The sequence below is a fragment of the Suricata suricatta genome, chromosome 5 (assembly GCF_006229205.1).
Source record: "Suricata suricatta isolate VVHF042 chromosome 5, meerkat_22Aug2017_6uvM2_HiC, whole genome shotgun sequence".
NCBI classification, from domain to species: Eukaryota; Metazoa; Chordata; class Mammalia; order Carnivora; family Herpestidae; genus Suricata; species Suricata suricatta.
In genome coordinates this window covers 69,218,429-69,229,585 of record NC_043704.1, presented here as the reverse complement: position 1 = coordinate 69,229,585, position 11,157 = coordinate 69,218,429, and the positions used below count along the sequence as shown (strand labels likewise).

Below are 11,157 nucleotides of genomic sequence, written 5' to 3'. Positions count from 1 at the left end.
GGGGGGAAAAGAGGCGGTGGTGATAGAGGAGGCCAATTGTGGGGAAGAGCACTGGGTGTTGTATGGAAACTAATTTGACAATAAACTACTTAAAAAAATAAAATAAAATAAAATAAAATAAAAACAAAATTACAAAAAATCTATCCACCAGTTTTTCAGGACACTTAGCAGGATTCATATTAAATAAGTATTTATCTGATTTTCTTTTAGGGATTCAATAGTAATAATAATACCAATAATAGTATAAAAATAACAACTGTCAGAGAACTCCTTTTGCAATGTATGCATTAAATACCTTTCCCAACTAAAAAAATAAATTAAAAAAAATAAAGACACAAAATAATGTGGAATAAGAGTAATAAGTGAAGCATAAGGGAAAGAAAACAAAATTAAGGACACAAGGATCAATCAAAAAGTATAAAGCATTGCCACATAGACTGTGTTGTAATAATAACTGCTGTCCTCAATTACCTGAATGACTTCAAGTAAAAATGAAATTATATAGCTCTGTATTACTCTAGAGGGCTGAACTAAGATCAACATGCCTAAATTAGACAAAGTCAGGTTTCAATTACATAAAATAATTTACTAACAATTAGATCTGTCCAATAATAAAATGAGTCATCTTGTGCAGTCATGAGCACCTTGTCACAGAAGATATAGATCATCACCAGAGATTGTCCAGAGGCAATTTCTGCTTCAGGTGGAAGTTAGACTCAATGTACTCTAAGATCTCATCGATAACTAAGATTGTATTAGTCTAGAACTTGTGATCACAAGTAAATAGAGTCAAGCAAAGTAGACTTCCTGGAAGACGAAATTAGGAAGAAGGTGACATGCAATGGCAAGTTAGTCTAGTTACTATAATAAATATAGGAGTGTAAGACCCAAAAATCTCACTAAGGGGAAGAAGATTTGAAAAATCACCCAGAATAATTGTGTCAGGAACACTTTAGGGTCCATGCATATTATTCTCAGAACTATCTGTTTAAATTGTGAGATAATCCTAAAGTGGCAGGTAATCCTAATCTAGATCAAACTGTAATGTGAAAATCCTATGAGATATTTAACAAGTTGATGCAATATGGAAAGGCCATAGAGTCTGAAATTAAAGGAAGCCAACAACAAGGCAAGTCTATCCCACAAATCTGTAACCAATTTGAAACTTGTGAATAATGATCTCTGAGTTGCTGTCATAAAAGCACCCAACCTGGCAGCCTTGGACTCCATCATTATCAAACCAGAGGTCATTATTTTATGAATCCTATATTGTCGCTAAGCCAGATAGACAACAGCACCTTCTTTCATTTTGCTTGGATAATGGCCAAATACAAGTCACTTCACTATGACTTAAAGAGTATTGCACCCATCTGTTCACAATTGATGGGAATAACTGAGGGGTGAAATGTGCCAGGCACTCTTGGACAATCCTGTGGAAGTGGGTCAGGGGTTTTCTTGGCCATTTGCCATATGACAACACCTCCTTCATCTGTGAACATATGGACTTGATGAAACTGTCGCTTGGAGAGCATGGTACAACAGGGCTTGGGCCATTCCATTTCCATGAGAAACTTTCCCTAAGTTACAGCAAGGGAATAATATCCTTTACATTCTGTGTTACGTCATGAGAAATTCTTACAAGCATTTAACTTCATGTCATCTCTCTTCATGTCATCTTCATGTCAGTCTCTTAGGAGACTCTGGCTTTGGTGCCTTCAAAAGGGGAAGTTGTAACTGGATATCATTCCTGTCTACTATCTTCAGTTTAAAATAGGGAGGTAAATCACCACAAAGGAGAGGAGTGGCCAGTTACTGTCCTGAGACCACAGACAAATAACCATTGTCTGCTTCTCCTAAGATGGAATGGTGGTGGGAAGTGGAAAGGGCTCTCAAGTATTTGCTCAGATATCTGAAACTCAGATATGGTTGAGTAAGAGAAAATTCATAAATAGGAGTTGAAAAAAGTTTAGGTAATACTGGATTATTTTTAAACATAATTTTAAATAAAAAATAAGGGCACCTTGCTGAAAAATCCTTCTGATATCTGTCTTTTCAAGTGGATAAATTTTCACTTATGGTTCATTTCAAAATAGAGAACATAATCATTCAAGGCCTAGCAAAATTAAGGCAATTTCTCTTAACTCTCAGCCACAAATTCCCTCTTTTATTCAATGTTTCGATAGTGAACATGAAAGCAAGCCATAAAAGCAGAAGAGATGTTGCTAAAGGGTACACCAGAGTCAACAGAGAGCACTGGTAGATGAGATGTCAGGTTTCTTGGTACAAGCTGGTGGATTATCTCCTTCTTCTCTATACCTACGTTACGTAGTCAGGGCCCACACCAAGAGAGGGCTACCAACTCATGGAGCCACCATTACTTCAAGTATAAATACTTGATCATAACAGCCTGGTCCTAATCAAACAGAGGAGATGATGGCATAATGGCAAGACATCCAGATTCTTGACATCTCTTCTCCTAAGAATTTCTCTGCTCACAGGGGAATCAAGGACAAGGAGTGGAAGAAATCCATTCCAAGGCATTTTGCTATTTGTGAGCAGTATATTGAAAGCATTTCTAGGAAAAAGGGATTATGTTATAAGTTAAAAAGAGATGTTTGTGTTTCCTCTGATTTCAATTATTCAGACCCTCAGTGCCCTTGACTCCCCCCAGCCTCCCTTGCATGCCCAGGAATAATCAAGAGTGGGCCCGAATGCCAAGGCCTATCAGCATTGCCAGGAAAATAGCATACAGCCCTCTGCCACCACAATCATGGCTTCTTCTCCTTTGCATCACAGCTCAATGTCACCTGCACCTGGAATTCATGTTTACTTGCTACACTGGCTCTAACCTAGTGCCTCCCCCTTCACAAAATTAGCATCTTTGAGTCATGCCATGCTTATGTATCTATTATGAAATAACATAACAAAGCAAGAGGCACTGAATTCAAGGCTTGGCTTCTTGCTAGGTGGGCAACCAGAGGCAAAATCTCTTTAGCTGTTTGAGCTTAGTTTCCTCATCTGGAAAAGGATGATATAATCATTGTCCCACCTGTCTCAGAAGGCGATCGCAGATTACAAATGAGATAACACAGGTGAAAGCTTTTTATACATGGGAAAGAAGCAGTTTCTGTTGTCACTGGTGCAAAGACCATGTCTCTTAAACTCCGGCATCTGAAATAGGGGTGTGGCCCCTCTGCAGGCTCAACACAGATTGGGCTTAAATCCCACTGAATGCCTTCCTTGTGCCTTCAAGGAAGTGCCAACTAGAGACCTTCTCCCTGGCTTTATGATGTATGCCCACCGATAAGAATCTGGCCTCACGCATTCCCAGACATGAGACAGGATAGCAGATCCACCCCTCAGAGCCTGCTCAAGGACACAAAAGCAGCAGAAAAGTGGCAGCAAGCCTCCTTCAGCAGCATAGGCCACACTGGGACATCTAGTCCTACCTCCCAGAATGTAAGTCATCCTCATGACCCCAGGAATTTTTTCCCCTTCTCCTTAGCACCACCACCTGCAGAACACCCTTTACAACCACTGCAACCAACCCCCCCGGCACCACTCACCTCACCATTTAGCAAACTTAACGGCCCATAATCTTTCATGGGGACTTGTTTTTAGAGTTGTAACTAAAATCTCTGCTTACCCAACAGAAAACACCTGGGAAACCAAAGAGAGAAGGATGCTATGTGACATATAAAGCCACTAATTGCCCATCTTCTCTGCAGCAGTGTGCTGGTAGTGTCCTGTCTTTTCCCCTGAATGTCTGCTAGCAGCTCTGCCTATGATTAGGAGCATTTATAGTGACACCAACTCGCTCTGCATCTTCAACAGCTAACACTTATAAACATCTCCTTTGTGTTACAACAAAGAAAATTCAATAATTAATGGTCTTTTGGAGAATTCCAATTCCTGGCCTCATTCAATAGCGCTTCAAAGCATCTCCAAACTATAAAAATGTTGGAAGTAAAAATAAATTACTATTTCTTACACTTTATCATACAACCAGGCTCATGGGCCCCAGAGTCAACACTCCTCTAATGGTCTGATAAAGAAGGTAAGAAATGGCTGGGTGCTCGTGAGTGATTTGTACAATACTTTATAAACATAAAAGAGAAATCAGTATCAGAGTGCTGTGGTGGTGGCAATGATTTCCCCTGAAAAATCTAAAATGCCCTCCCTAGTACTTCTCAAATTTTATCATGTTTTAAATGGCTCACTCAAGAGGTGCCTGGGTGGCTCAGTCAGTTGAGAATCCGATTTCAGCTCAGGTCATGATCTCGCGGTTCGTGGGTTCAAGCCCCGCGTCGGCCTCTGTGCTGACAGCTAGCTCAGAGCCTGGAGCCTGTCTTCACATCCTGTGTCTCCCTCTCTTTCTGACCCTCCCCTGCTCACGCTGTCTCTCTGTCTCTCAAAAATAAATTGAAAAAAAAAAAGCATAAATGGCTCACTCAAGTTGGACTTCTTCCACAAGGCTTTCTCTGATCAGTCTAACCTGGCAAAATTCATTCATTTGTTTAACATTTATTTAGTTAAGGATTATACGTACCAGGCACTAGCTGGTGCTAGCTTCTGAGGGTAGAACAATCTAATAATTAAAAAAAAATTTTTTTTAATGTTTATCTATTTTTGAGATAGATGGAGACAGAGAGTGAGTGGGAGAGGGCCAGAGAGAAAGGGAGACACAGAATTCGAAGCCGGCTTTAGACTCTGAGCTCTGAGCTGTCAGCACAGACCTCAACATGGGGCTTGAACTCACAAACACCAAGATCACAACCTGAGCTGAAGTCTGACGCTGAACAAACTGAACCACCCAGGTGCCCCGGGGGTAGAACAATCTAAACAGTCAAAAGCTCTGTCTGGTGGCTCCATCCTTTGATCTATTAATAAATACTTATACCTCTGCATTAAATACAGCCCTTCACAATGAGCATTTTCCTAGAACTCATATTACTCTTCACTTTATAATTATCAAACTGTCTTTTTAAGCAGCTTGAAGGTAAAAGCATTGCTGATTTCTTCATGGTCTGCTAAGAGAAGCTACTGAGTAAATAACTATATATATATATATATATATATATATATATATACACACACACACACACACACACACACACACATGTTTATGTGTTTACATATGTTTATATATAAATATATAAATTATATATAAATTTGCATATATTTACATGTAAATGCATGTATATATAATTACACATATATATTTATACGTAAATAAAATCTTCCCATCTAGCTCATAAGCTTCTTCAAAGACAAGAATCTCCCTGTTAACATTTCTATCTTCTAGAGCATCCAACCCAGTGCTGGGACATGGCTCATTCTCAGTGTATACTTATTTGAATTCAGTAGTTCTGCTAGCTGTGGGGGTTCCCCTTCTATGCCAATCCTGTTAATCATATCCTAGATTTAGAAAATGGGAAGCCTAAGGCCGAGGAAAACAATATAGTCAGTCCTAAGTTACCTACAATCCTCCAACATTCTGGCTAAGCCTTCTCCCAGACTAGAGCACTATGTGAGGAAGGAATAAAGTCATCTTTCATCCTGAAGGGCTGACATAAGCCACCTGTGCATTCCACAAAGAAAACCAGAATGAAATTGGAGCAGCAAGCCTGGACTTTGGACAGCACGACCACCCATGGAAACATCCATCATGCGACCCACACAAGGTCTGCCTGGCAAAGGACCATGAACCCAGGAGTCAGGGCCACCCACCCTGTCATGGGGACAGCTGCAGCCAAAACCAGTCCCAGAGACCAGAGCCCTTGGGCATCCTCATTGCCCCAGGTACCCATAATTGGTATCTTTTTGCTCAGTCCCTTGAAATCCACCTCCTAGAATAGCCGGCTCTGCTGTGAGCACCCTTAAGGGATGCAAGAGCTAAGCAAGTCAGGGCTGGAGCTGATCTCTGTGCGGAGATGGACCAATATCCTTTACTAGCCTAGGTGAGATCAGGTGAGGTGACGATGCTCTCTCAATCCCCACAGGCGGCTGTTAGTCCTACCACCTATACTGCCAATGAGTACGTGATTTAGCATAGGCAGAGCACGCATAGCCAGCGAACTAGGAATGGCATCAAGACATCTATGTATCACCCACAAGGGCATTAATTCATATTAGAGGTTTTTACCACCAAATCAGAGAGTTCTATGCTCTAGACATAGTCATAGGATGTCTCAGAATTTAACATCTAAAATTTCAAGGCATTTACCCTAAAGCCAATCCTTCCCATTCCCCAAATTACAAAGTACCCTGGACCTTCAAAATCAACATTAAATGACCAAATGACCAATCCAAACTAAATTCCCTTTTCTATCCCAGATACAACGCTAGACTTTGCTGCAGACTTTCCAGATCTGAGCAGTCTGACCCCGACTAATGTTAGGTCAGCCTTTACGTATTCCTGCCTCCTTCCCCATCCTCCTGACCCCAGTGGATCCTGAGGAAGCTGCTCTTGGAAGTCAGCAATGACATTTAGTCATGCAAAGCAGTGAGCTCACTTCATTTTCCTCAATAAATATTTCATTGAGATTCAGAGAAATAAGAGAAACCTTATTCATGGGATTTATGTTTGTCTTAATGATTCACAGCATAATTTGTTCCAATTAAATATTTATTTTAATATCTTCTTGGGTCTGAAAACTTCTGCCCATTCATCAGTGAGTCTTTGTATCATCAGTCCCTTACAGAAATGGAGACATTGGGAATAGCCTCATTCTTCCCTAAAGTGGAAGGTTTTCCTCTCCAGCTCCCTCTGAAGGGGGACCCTGAGCCATGCTTGCACTTCCCCTGACACATTCCCCAGGACCCTGCCAGTCGGTCTCTATTCCCTGCTCCCCCTTACCTTGCTCTCAACCTCAAACCATATCCTCAAAGCTCACCTGCTCAGATACCTCTCTCAGACACAAAATCCCAAGAAATGCTCTGTAAAACAAGGCAGGGGGCAAAGAAAAGTGCTGGGCACTGCAGTGTGGTAAAAAGGAGGCTGGAATTGCAGTAAAGAGCTCTGAGTTCCAATTCCAATGGCACCACTTCTTCCCCTTTCCTATCCATATAATGGGCAAATACATACTGTTGGGAGAATCAAATGAGATGATGGAGGTGTTTTACAAACTATAAAGAATTTTAGCCACCTCCCTGTGTTGCTGTGTCACGTGCAAAGGTACATTTCTAGTATTTAGGACAAATATGGTATATAGTAAATGCTCAAATAAGACATAGTTTAAACATATGAAAAAAGAAATGTTTACTTTTATTAGAGCTCAATGACTATTTAGGTCTCACCTCCTAACTTGTCTACATGTGGCCTAAGTGAATGTTTCTATTACTCCTATATACAGATGTACAGAACTCTTAGGAATATCCAGAACCTATGTCAGAGGCAGAGACTTTCTGGGTATGTACATGTGTGCTGCACCTTAAACTGTTCATATTTATACACATCTTCACAGTCTCCTCAAGAAACTCTCCCACAGAGACAGCATAACCTCCACTCTGTTGCCAAAACTTCCCTAGCTCTGAAGAAAAGCTTCCCCTGTGTCCTCACAGGGAGCAGTCGAAGCCACTCACACCCCCTTAACCCCAAGAACAGCCCCATCAGGTGGCAGCCAGAGCTGTCTGCCATCTGTGGTCCCTCTGTCCTGACCCCAGCTGAGAGCTCACCACTCAGCCTCCCTGAAATCTGGCTCCTGGCACAGATGGAAGTGTCTCCCACAACCCCATGGAATGTTTCTTTAGTCCAGAGACTACAGCAGTCACTCTCAGAGAAGGTGCTCTTCTGTCCCTCCCTCCATGCCACTCTCAGGGAGGCTTCCTGGATGACACCTGAGAGGACGCAGTAAGGCTCTGGTGGGGGCCGAATGAGTAAAATCCCAAGGCAAGTTGAAATCCAAAGAGATTTTACCTTTTACATTAATTAAATGTCATTTCTAAAAAATTTAAATCCCTGGAACTGTGAAAAAGATTTACTATGCCAAAGCAGAAAGGGCTTCCAAAAAGCAATTATAAAAGCTTAGAAGTTAATAACAGCTTTGTACCTTGTACTATTAGAGCTAATTCCATTATCTGAGAAACTAAAAACTGATGTTCGGTAACTTGGTGAATGCCTCAGTCCATGGCTCCTGAAAGAAGAGTCCTCCACCACCACGCCATGTTAAGTATTTCTCTCCTCCAGGAAGCTGTCCCAGAACACTCCCACCACGTCCAACTCATTCCATTCACTCTAGACACCACCTACTCTACTCCACACACCCCCACACACACAGCCTAATGTTCCTCTACTTCTTCCGGAGCCAAGGAATCTTAAATTAACAGCAGGGTGCATTATTTTTGCACTCATTAAAGGATTAGCTGAGGTTTATTAGCCCAAAAGAATGAATGAACTGTACTGAGCGCTAAGGCAATGCCAGGGTAAGAGAGGTTCTGGGCAGAGAGCATGTTCCTAGCCCCTTTCAAATCACACCAATTCTGCCTTTCCAGACATGGTGTTTAATAAATGCTTTAGTTATTTAAATAATTGAATACTTTGCTGGTTCTTTCTCTACGACATGCTTAAGGAAAAAACACCAGTTTTTCTTTTTCATAAAAGAAATTCCCAATATCAACCCCCAACTCAGGGCAGCAGCTCAACTTGTCCACATACTGGTCAGTACCCCTCCTTTCCCCCTGAGCTGTCGCAGGTCAGGATGAAACCTGCAATGTCTGAAATATGATCTTCCATCTGCCACTTGATCTTCCATCTGTCACTTCCCCAATTTGTCAGGGGGCTGGGGGCTGGAAGATAAAGGTCTCCAGGGGTCCACATGGCAATGAGCAGATGTTAACTTGGACATCAAATGGGACAGATGTGACTCTGCTTCAAAGCAAGAAGAGGCCTAAGGCCATAGCCAAATACACTTTCATGGGCAGAGGAGACCCCAAGATGTCACTGAATGGTCCAATATCTGATTCTTCCTTCAGGCATCTAGGGTATTCTCATCATAGTTCCCACACTCAGAAATATTCCTGGAACCAGGGTCTGCAACCAAGAGTGCAAAGAACACAAGGTTTAGAATAAGAAAACCTAGGTCAGAATCCATAATATATGTTGAATGACTTGGCCAAGTCACATAACTTCTCAGAGCCTCAGTTTTCTCATCTGTAAAATAGGGATAGTACTATTGTGAAGTTTGAGATAAGCACCTAGGACAGTTCCTGGCACATAGAAAGTACATAAGCAATGTCCAAAAACTAAATTGCAACACAACCATAATCAACAGGCCATTTTATCTGAATTCTTTTTCCAGTAGGAAGACTAGATTTTTGTTGTCTGTCTATGCTATTTTTGCTGGCCCTTGCATGACTAATCAAAAGCTACTGAGAGACTACCAGCTGGAATGAAAGATGCAGTCTCTAACCATGACCAGAGAGAAGTTATCTGTCCAACAAAGGGATGAGAGCTGAGCCACAGCCTTCCCCTCATGAATAAAGTGTCCAGGCCATATCCATAAGGATATTTTTAAACATCACAGTCACTGAAAGTTAAATCTGCTCCATACTCTGTATTTAGATACAGAAGGGTTTTAAGCCACCAAATTTGTTTCTCTGTAGACCATGTCCTGGCAAATAGATCTTATCTTTAAAAATGCATCCCCATCTTTGTTGACAATCCTATCTTCCACACTCAGAAATATTCCTGGAACCAGGGTCTGTTTCTGGAAACCAATTTAAATTTATGAAGCTGCTTGTATTTATGATAAAATGGAAGTAAATCTGGCTGAAGCAAAGACCTACATTCCAGAGATAACTGGCCATTCATTTATTAGTTGCTGTCCCTAGCTAATACCCAAACCACAAGCTGCCCCTTGCTCAACCTCCCTGCAGGAACCCTGGGTCATTCAGAAGCACAGGGAAGGAGCTGAAAAAATAGGGGAAGCAAACAACATTAAATCAAGAGACACACCCTCTGCAGTCAAGGTCAACACCCAGGAGGGGCAGTAGGCCTTGGACAGTGGCGGAAGGACTCCACCCCCACAGCACTTTGAACAGAAGCTCTCTTCCAACTGGAGGAAGAGAGCTGCTAATCGGATGCACACTCAAAACATAGATGTGGGTAAAAATAAAATTACGACTGCTCCCGTGAGAAAGCCAGGAAAAGAACATATTGAAACAATCATGGCCTGAAGCCCTGCCCAGCACCAACTAAATGACCTCAACCAGGGACAGGAAAAGATTGATCAAGTTACTTTCCCTGCTCTAAATCTCCCAATAGCTGCCCGTAAACTACTAAATAAAATCCTAAATCTCTAGTGTGGAACATAAAGCCCACTCACCCAACCTTTCCCCGTTTGTCTCTTACTATCCGATATCCCCTACACATGCACTGGCAATGAGCAGACACACACAATCCCCACATAAAGACTATTTTCCAAACTCACCAAACCCTCCCACTCTGTACCTTTCCTTTGTAGCTCTTCTCCATTTCCGCAAGTGCAGCTTCTACCCATCCTTCAAGGCCTTTCAAGGCCAAATCCACAGCTAGAATTCTCTGCTCCATGGCACTTTCTAACTAAATAACCCTTTCCCTCACTGTAATTTCCATGAAGACAAAGACTGCCTATCTTGTTCACTATCATAATAGTACCTTTGTGGAGTAGGCATTCAATAAATATTTGCCAATTTAAGGAGTACCTCAATGCCAAGATATTTCTTCTGTAACTTGAGTTTTCTAGTCCTCGCCAGACAAGAAGTCCCCCTTAGCAGAGGCAATTCTGCTATTGGCCTGATTTCCTTTCTCATGTGGTATCTCAGTCCCTGGAAAGTTTGCTCCCATGATGTCCAGGAGCCCTGCACACATCTCACTGTGCTCACTTGTGCTCCCTGAGCATTCCACTGGCCACATCTGCCATGTCTTTCCTCTCCTGCTCTGGCCACCAACTGCTGCTAAAAGAGCATAAGGTGCTGCCACTGAGGGAACCAGCATTTGACCCAGCAGGCTGTTCCAGAGCTCTCAAATCCTCAGCACTCCGGGTGCCAAACCGCCTGAGTTCCCCAGAGTCACCACTATCCCAGGATCAAGTCCTGATGTAAGATAAGCCCTCTTCCCCACTCTGTGTTCACAGGTCCTCTGTACCTGTATGTCACACAGAGTCCTCATGAGAACAG

The 11,157-nt window shown here is 42.1% G+C and overlaps 1 protein-coding gene and 1 pseudogene across 1 annotated transcript in view; both read right to left on the bottom strand.

Annotated features, from left to right (window-relative positions):
* The window catches only part of LOC115292491, a 21,529-nt pseudogene extending 10,980 nt beyond the window's left edge, over positions 1-10,549 (bottom strand).
* KALRN (kalirin RhoGEF kinase) overlaps positions 1-11,157 on the bottom strand; it is a 609,954-nt gene that overhangs the window by 518,667 nt on the left and 80,130 nt on the right. The gene's annotated exons all lie outside the window — the stretch shown is intronic.